Here is a 9,577-nt window from a genome sequence, read left to right as displayed (position 1 = left end):
AGCCTTGCTGCTGGGGTCCAGTCTGAGATGATTTCCCAGATTTGTCAACTTTCTTGTTCCAGGTGTGTTGCTTATGAGTTTGATACCCGTACGCAGTGAAGAATGCATCAGCCTTCTCCACCATTTGGCTGGCATCCCTTACCTGGCAGATCTTAAGCTGAGCCATAAGCTCAGCTGGCCATGACTTTTCCAGCTGCATGCACAGCATAAGGTCAATTATCCCCTCTCACGTGGGAGGAGTTTCATCTTTCTCCATCCACTCATCTAAGTAAGCAGTAAGTCGATCAAGAAACTGAACAGCAGTCTCCTTTTCTTGCAGATGCGCCCTCAAAAACTGACTCCTGGCATCGTCAACTGTGAGACCATATGCTTTGATGAGTGCAGCCTTCATCATCTCATATGTGAGATTATCTCCATGAATTCTGTGGAGAATATCGAAGGCAGGGCCCTCAAACAAGCTAAGAAACTGGAGCTGCTTAGCTGCCACATCCAGCTGGTACAGCTAAGCCATGTCTTTGAAACGAGCTATGAATGGCTCGATTCGCTCGCCTTCCTTCTATGGAGGAAGCTTGATGCATAGGATCGCCAGAACATGTGCAGGGAGAGCGCTCGTGGAGCTTGGGTTAGCTGCACCAGATGTGTCTGAAGCCAAGGAGTCTTGCTTGAGCTTCAGCATCTCAAGTTCATGTTTCTCACGTGCCTAGCACTCGGCACGTTCGTGTTCTCGTTCTCTCTCTCTTGTTGTTCTAGCTCGTATACACGTTCTCTGTCTCTTTGTTCTCGCTCGTATTTGCGTTCTGTCTAGCGTTGTTCTCGCTCGTATTCGCGTTCTCTATCATGTTGTTTGCATTCTTTTTGCTGGTGTTCACGTTGTTCTCGCTCGTGTTCTCGTTCTCTCTCGCGTTCCTCACGCTGAATTTGACGCTATTCACAAGCATCATTCTCACGTAGCTGCTCGTAACTAAACCGAGAGAGCACATATTCTTTTATTTGTTGGGGATTGGTAAGCCCCATATCTTTGGCTTCCTGTACATACGTATTAGTAGCCATGATTCTAACTCAACTAAGGCTCAGTAGACCAAAGACTAAGTACTGACTGCTATTATGCAGAGAAATGCCAATAATCAAAAGTAAAGAATAGAGGCACAGGTTGGTGGTGACCAGTTTTATCTAGTTAAACTGGTAAAGAAAGAAAAAAAATGCAACTGTCTGGGAAAACTATTATGTAAAATTAATAGAAATAAATCGATAACCACCAGTAAGATAGTGCCTATAGACTTTAATGATAAATACCTAGGTGTGAGTGAGTATTATTTCTTTAATAACTTTAGAGCTAGGAGTTAATATCTGGAATGAGGTCGCCAGATGTCACCGGAGGATGTGAAATTATGAATTAATAATGCTGGATGTTACTTGATAATAGAGACAAGGAATTAACTTGTGAAAACCTAGCAGTAAGTTTTACTTTATTTCGGCTTACTTCACCGATTCTCTAAAGACGAGAATTAATAAACTTTCTCAACAGTATACAGCAGAGGCTAATTACTCACGAGTGCTGTTTGTAGTACTGTTAGCCTTTCGAGAAAGTGACTCCACCCCTGACAATCAATAACTAATGCTAATAATAATAAACAGGTTCTTGCTGGTGCTTAACTCCTGGCTGGCACAACGGATTTAATTTGATACAAAAGAACTGGCCTCAGTACCAGTTATGAATATTGTAAAGAGTTTGTGCAAACAAGGAGTGGCAACTAAAATAAGCTTAATGTGGAGAAATAAAAGATGAGTCTAATTACATTAAGCTCAAAGAAAAGAACTGTAAATTTATTTATTACAATAAAATAAATATACATTATATGAATCCTAAAATAAATTCAAAAGGGGAATCTCATGGTCGCTAGGGGACTCATAAATTCAAATAACAAGAGAATACACTCACTCCCTCATTCAAAAGCTAATTAAACTTAAGCCTAGAAAAACAAACAGAAATACTGGTCAGTGGAGGGGAGCCGAAACGAAGGGCGCCTGTGATGAACATCAATGCTGCTATTGCTCCAAGCCCGCATCGCCAATCATCGTCTAGGTGGAGAGTCAGGAATTCGCTGTACAACGGAGACGGTGCTCCACGCTGGGCACAAAATGATCCTGTCCTGGCGACAAACCCAAGCTGACTGACTTCAAACTCAGAAGGGAGGTATGAACTGGCCGTATTCGCAGGAAGTAGGCTTGGCCTAACTTCAACGGTCAACGGAAAGAAGGTGGACGATATAGGCTCACAATAAATCACTCAGTGAAAGCACTAATGTTGTGGATAAGAATGGTCACTTGTGAAACAGTGAAAAATGTTCTGAAAACCATCCTGATCGAAGTGAATACGAGGACGGTTGAACTGAGTGATGCCCAGTGGAAATTCCACTAGAGTTCGTGGTTTTCTTATTAAAGTACAATGTCATATATTTATATAAATACGCTCATGCGAATTCGTGACATCGCCCCCGAGACAAGCGTTGTGCAGCGATTTGTAGTGGTCCCAGACTATTATTTCTCAACAGAAGTGCTCATGGGTGCAGACTTAATTGATAGGGCGATTTTCACTTGGGACAGAGAAGGTCAGGTGATGCACTGGGGTAGTCAGCAATATGAGGTCCGAAATAAGCTTTGCGAGACAGTGAATAGAATAAGAATCCAGTCTAACCATACGAGAAAGGCAGAAGGAGAGCTAGTAGAAGTAAAGTGTCGGACCGTGGTACCTGCACAGACATTGATGTCAGTACCCACTGCGTTAAAAGACAGAAAACCCAGAGATGTCTTACATGTTAGTAAATTTCAGAGGGCCAGGGGTAAAGCTTCATTAGCACCAAACTGCTGTGTGAGAGTTAGTGAGAACAGGACAGGCTATTTACCCATTAGCAACGTAACCAAGGGGCCAGTGAAGCTAAACCCAGGACAAATGTTGGGGAAGTACCATGTTGTTGACGAGTTGAGTATTACTTATCGTAGTCCCAATGAACAGGACAGAAGTCCACCGGAATTAGTGCAACCAGAAAGTGAGGCAGAAGGTGACCTTGTGGCACCAGTAGTTCGGGTCGATAATGCTTTGTTACCCCACATGGATCAGACACAGGAGGGGACTGACCGACGTGCTGTGCTCAATTCAATTCTCAGAGGGCTGAAGTAGACACATTTGTCTCAATCACAGAGGGACAAATTGAGAAAGTTGATATGGGATAATCATGCACTGTTCATTCTTGGTCTGAGGGAAATTGGCACCTTTAACGTATCCGAAGCCCACATTGATACTATTGATTCTGAACCCGTGTGTGTGCCCCTGTATCAGCATGTTGAGGAAACAAGGAAGATAATTTCCGAGATGATCGACGAGATGATTAATAAGGATGTGATTGAGGAATCAACCGCTGCATATTTAGCACCCATAGTCTTAGTCAGCAAGCTGGATGGCAGTAATAGGATGTGTATTGATTATTGGGCTCTTAATAAAAAGGTCAAGATAGATATCCAACCCCTACCCCAACTAGACGAATTAGTAGAGGAAAGTGCTGGGAGAAGGTTTTACTGCACCCTTGATATGAAAGACGCCTACCTCCAAGTTCGGTTGGATGAGAGCTCTCGAGACTTGAAAACTTTTTCTGATGGGGTTAATTTGTTTAGACACAAGCGATTACCTTTCGGATTGTCTATGAGTCCAGCTATTTTCACAAGGATAATGCAGCAAGTGTTAGCCCCTTTAGTTAGAGAAGGTTGGTGCCATAACTTCCTAGATGATGTTGTGTTTTGGGCAGACTCTTTCAATCAGATGTTAGGCCGACTGAAGATTACCTGTGGAAAATTAACAGAGTTTGGAATGAAGCTGAATGTTAGTAAATGCTCTTTCAAAAAGTGAGAAATTAAGTTCTTGGGACATATAGTGTCAGAGAAAGAAGTACGCCCTGACAGTAAGAATCTTGAAGCCATTGAACAGATGTCACGACCAATGAAGGCCAAGGAAGTGAGACGCTTTGTGGGCATGTGTAACTTTTACCGCAAACACATTCCTGACTTTGCTGCCATTGCCAGTCCTCTCACTAATTTGCTTAGGAGGATGCAAAATTTGAATGGTCAGAGGAGTATGAGAATGCATTCTTAGTTCTTAAACGAAAGTTAATGTCAGCTTCAGTACTAGTAAAGGCAAATTTAACTAAACCGTTCAAGTTACACACAGATGCTAGCGACTCACACATTGGCGATGCTGTTATGCAGCTGGAGGGCGAGAAAGATCTGAGACCAACTGGATACTTTTCAAAGAAGCTTACCCCGACAGAAAAAAGATACTCAGTAACAGATAAGGAAGCCATAGCAGTAGTGAGTGTGTGTAGATTTTTCAGCCACTATTTATGGTGCAAGCCCTTTTCCATCATAGACCGTTAACCACCATCTTTAAGAAAAAGACTAAATGCCCACGTATGTCGTGTTATTTGTTGGAGATGAGAGACTACGATTTTGTGATAAAATATAATAAGGGAGTAAATCATTATGTCCCAGATGCTTTGAGTAGACCAGTAGGAGCAATCAAGGAGGCCTCAGATATAACACAATCTAATGCAGAATTTCGGTGACTGGGCCTTACGATGGACAAGGTCTGGGAAGCCCGGAGAGCAGACCCGAGGTGGAGGCAGGTAATTCAGTATTTTGATGGAGGTCAGGTACCCAGGAAGTTGTCTGGTAATCGTCCCATTTAAGCTTTCGAAATGAAGAAGGAGATTCTGTATGCCTGAAGAAAAGAAATGGGAAAATCTAGATTGTGCCTGGTAGTACCCAAGTCTTTAGTTGCTATTGCTTGTTCAATTGTTCATAACCCTTCAGACCTAGGGGAACGCAAGACTGTAGCCAAGGCAAGACAGTATTTCTATTGGCCATCTCTTTTGATCGATGTGTGACATTTTGTTAAACCATACAAGTCATGTCAGCAGTTCAAGGGTCACAGGAAGATTGTGCACCATTTTAAGGAATTGCCACCAGTAGATGATAATGGTCAGTGGGTTGTGATAGATCTCATAGATTTGCATTATACTAGGAGTGGTCACAGGTATTGTTTCACAGTGATACACCATTTTTCTAGGTAACTACGTATCTACCCCCTTCGTACAAAATCCACTAAAGCCATAGCTGAAGAATTTAAGAAGGACATCTGTAGGTATGGCAAGCCACAGGTAGTTATCATGGACAATGGGGGAGAATTCACAAGTGCAGAGTTTTGAGATTTTTGTAGGAGGGCCGGGATTAAGCAAGGATTCTGTCCACCCTATGATCAAGAAATTCAGTTACTAAGAGAGCGTATAGGACCTTAAAGACAGTACTGGCAGTCTTGAGCCAGAACACCCGAATACATGGCCCATGCACCTGTGCGACACTGAGAAAGCACTGAATGAGGCAGTGCATACGTCCCTAGGTACATCACCATTCTTAGCTTTTTATGGACGTCATCCAAATCGTAAGGTAGGAGATTTGCATTTGCCTACTGATGAAGACTGTATAGAGAAAATAGATGTTAAACAGATGCTCAAGGAGACACAGCATCGGAGGACAGCAGGATACCTTAACAGGGCAAATGAGGCACGTAAGAATGACTTTCTAGAAGCAGGTGAATTAGTTTGGATCTATGTCGAAGAGTGCTAGCCTGGTACGACATCAAAGCTAAATAGAAAATGGTAGGGTCCTTACAAGATTGTCAAAGTTATCAATCAGGGTAGAGCCTATGAGTTAGAAAATGTGTTTGATGGCATCATCTTGAGTAGGGCAGCTGAAAAGGTCAAAAGATATGTTGAAAGAGATGCCTTACTGAGTATAGTGGATCACAAGTTTTTGACCAGTGAGGAACAGGAGAAGATACTGCCTAGTGTAAGATCCCGGAGACCGCCTGAGAGGTTGCAGTACACGTAGTTGATGGGTGTATGGTGAATTTATTGTATATACTTATTTTTTCCCCTCTGAGCACATCTTGTCCTTGCCTTAACTGGCTGGGAACATGGAATCAGGTATGCCTTTCCAGGTCTTTCCAGACTGTACCTGTGTATTTATCTTTTCTACCAGTACCTATGAGTTGTAATTTTGGTTGATTAATAGGGTTGAGTAGTTGTTTAGGGTATGTCCAGCTTTTGGGGAGATATGTGGAAGCTGCGTGTTGTCAAATTGAGTACAACATGGTGTATAGACCGTCGTTCTTGCTTTACCTTGAATCTTTTTATTTTTCTTTAGGTTAGATTGTTAGGATTCGTTAGGGAAAACGAGATCTCACAGTTAGGCCTTTTTTTTTTTTTTCCAGATTTAGGGAATTGTACATGTGAGGGGCAGTTCTACCTGAAGGCCTCCGTCTGGAGGTTTCCTACTCACTTTGAGAACCTCGAGCGCCAAGAGTATATAATACCCAAAGTGCAGTATAGGATTGATCAGAGAGAGAGGAGAAGTTTCCAGTTTCACTATTGGGCTTGGAGAAGTTGAACTATGGGGCTCTTGCATGTTAGGAGAGGTAAGTAGGTTTCGCTCAGTCTCTCTGGACAGAATGCAGTGGAGCAGCTCATGTTATTCTCAGCTAAGCACAAAGTTTCTGCTTGTAGCAGGACATTCTCCTTGTGAGTAATATACCTGGTGAGTGGCATACATTGTCGGTTGCATATCGTGAGTAGCATGAAAATTTACTCGTGCTAGAGGAATTATTTTTTTATTGCAGACAGGATAGCCGCCAACTGCTCTTGAGCTTGGAGCTTATGCAACATACCACAGTCGCAGTATAGGATAGGTTGGCTGGTATTTTTGGAGATGTGTAGATTGCTTTCCCCTCACAACCAAGGAGCATGTGGAACACCCCACATTAGCAGTATTGAGGGAGACTGGTCAAGTAGGTGAACTTACATACAGAGTTTAAGTATGGGTACTGGGTATTTCTGAGGAGTTCAGGTCCAGTCGCCCGAACTTTTGGTCTTCCCTAACGGTGGGCAGATGTAGGGCCCGGAAGTGATAATGAGTTATATCTGGTTCATATTGTGTGACCAAAAGTTCGGTTTAGTGAGAATGTGGCCAGGGTATAGCTGTTGCACATGAATGTGATCAGAATGTAGATTAACCCTTAAACCGCGGGCTTGTTTTGCTCTGTCTTGCGTGTCCCTTGGGCATATTCGGGCTCCGACAGACTCTCAAAAAATATTTGCCAAAAATCAGTTATTAGTCCTAGAATATTAAAATTACATATGTATATGGCACATACCTTCAGCTTTCTCCTGGGATGTTTGTTGAGCCTTCATCGAGTACCGTAGGACTTGTGGAGACCTCTGAAGTTGGGTAACGAAGTCTCCACTTTACACTTCCCGACAACCCGTAATATGACTACCACAGCCAGATAATATCACTAGATACACTATTCTATGATTATCAAGTAGTTTGGAATTCATCTTCCCCCCCCAAAAAAAACCCACTGTGAACGCAATGAAAATTACGAGCACGTATGACCTTCCCACTTGCGCTAGTTCACCGCTGGTATTCTGTCATTTATTATTCAAACAAACACTCACCCTTTATATTGTTAGGACTCCATATTATAATTACAAATCATAATAGATAGATAGATAGAGAGACAGATAGAAGCAGGGAGTCAGATGATGAGAAGGTATTGTGTCTGCGAGAATCGAGCAGTGCTAAACATGCTTACACACTCTTAACTCAAGGAATGCTTGATAGGCACACGACAGCGCCTAGTGACCATACACACACATACACACATACTCACACGCAGGCTTCTAGAACTTTCCATCACAGGGAACACACGTGATACATCTTCTGTTTCACCAGAATTTAGGAAAGAGAGCTCAGAAGGAGACAAGCCATGCAAGAGGCAGGTCGCAGGGAGAAGGGCTTGGCAACTTGAGAGAGAGAGACAGAGAGAGCGAGACAGAGAGATAGCTAGCGGGACTGGACTCTATACTCCGCTCTGTGTGAGAGACTTGTTAATATTTCCAAGACAAATAAAAATAGTCCCATACTATTCTTTACCTCTCCTGTCACTACATGACAAATGGGAAAGAAGATTATCTACTACAAGCTACTCCAAGATACAAAAACCGCTCGTCCATAAGTCTAATATATAGAAAACTCAACTACAAGTAACCACAAAGCAAATACAAAGTCTTTTATGACATTTGGTAGCAGCGAATCTACGGACATCGTCTCCGAATCAAAAGCAAATTTCTACAAAAGCAGGCGAGACTCTACAAGATTAGCTTCAGTTCTACAGTGAATCCCTACAAAATACAGCCTACAATGCAAATAGTCTACAAGTCTACAAAACAACTATATAATCATCACGTAACTTCAAGCAGCAACAAGAAGAATATAAAACAAAGCAAATAAAGAAGAGGAAAGACCAAGCAACAAGCACACGAACCCCCACCACTCTCTCCCGCCTACGCTGACGCAGAGGTCAAGACATGCAGCAAAACACCAGAGCCACATTTATAACGCATCTTACTCATCTTCACTCAAGTTACTCATTGCAACTCATTTACTCACACAGCTACCAGTGTGGGAAGTTGACGTCACCATACGTGTGTTGAGACGACGCCAAGCCGTGTGTCTGACACCCCACAACACGCCAATCAACCCGTGAAGAACAACGCTATCACCACGTGCAACACCACCCACACCATTCCCACCACGGTAAAAATTAGTGAGTTACACAGTTACTTCATTTATACAATACACAGTGATAGACAATAAGCTTCTGCACAAACATATAAAACGTGCTGTATAGTTACAGCTTAAATACACATACTTACTTCAGTTATCTGCATAACTCAAACACTAAATAATCACCAACAATAAATATAACATTTATTTACTACCAACCAGTGTTACCATTTATACCTACATAAAATACGTGTTTCATACATACAGCTATACATTTTTACATCTACAAAGTAATAAAGAAAATATACCATCACAGTTACTCAGTGGGCGATTAAAAGAACTGTATTAAACATTTATTGATTAAAACTACCTAGTGGAAACAAATAAATTAAGTTACAAGGTAAACTAGAAAAAAAAAAATGGCCAACACAAATGACGTTAGCAAGAGTGAACATCTTCAACACAATCGTGAAGACAATGATTTCCACACAGTGCTGACACACATATTACCCACGATAGGTACAAGTGAACAACAAGTCAGTGTATATAGTTAATACTGTATATATGTATATATATTTTTTATATAAAATAACAAAATATGGGACTATATAATATCATTTTATAATGAAGAAGTGAAGGAACGTTGTGGGGTAGATGTGGATGTGGTTGAAAAGATTAGGAGAAATACACTGAGGTGGTTTGGACATGTGGAGAGGATGGAGAATGAAAGACTGACTAAGAGGGTGTATGTAGGTGAGGTGGAGGGGGGAGAGGGAGGGGTAGACCGAGGATGAGGTGGAGGGATGGAGTTGAGAGGTATATGAGGGAGGGGGGGGTGAGTTGGGGGGAGGGGAGTCAAATGGTGGGTGACAGAGTGACTTGGAGGCGTGTTGTCTGCGGCCAC

The sequence above is a fragment of the Coenobita brevimanus genome, chromosome 19, assembly GCF_032717465.1.
Source record: "Coenobita brevimanus isolate Jiangsu-jjx chromosome 19, ASM3271746v2, whole genome shotgun sequence".
In the NCBI taxonomy this organism is placed as follows: domain Eukaryota; kingdom Metazoa; phylum Arthropoda; class Malacostraca; order Decapoda; family Coenobitidae; genus Coenobita; species Coenobita brevimanus.
This window is presented reverse-complemented; position numbering follows the sequence as displayed.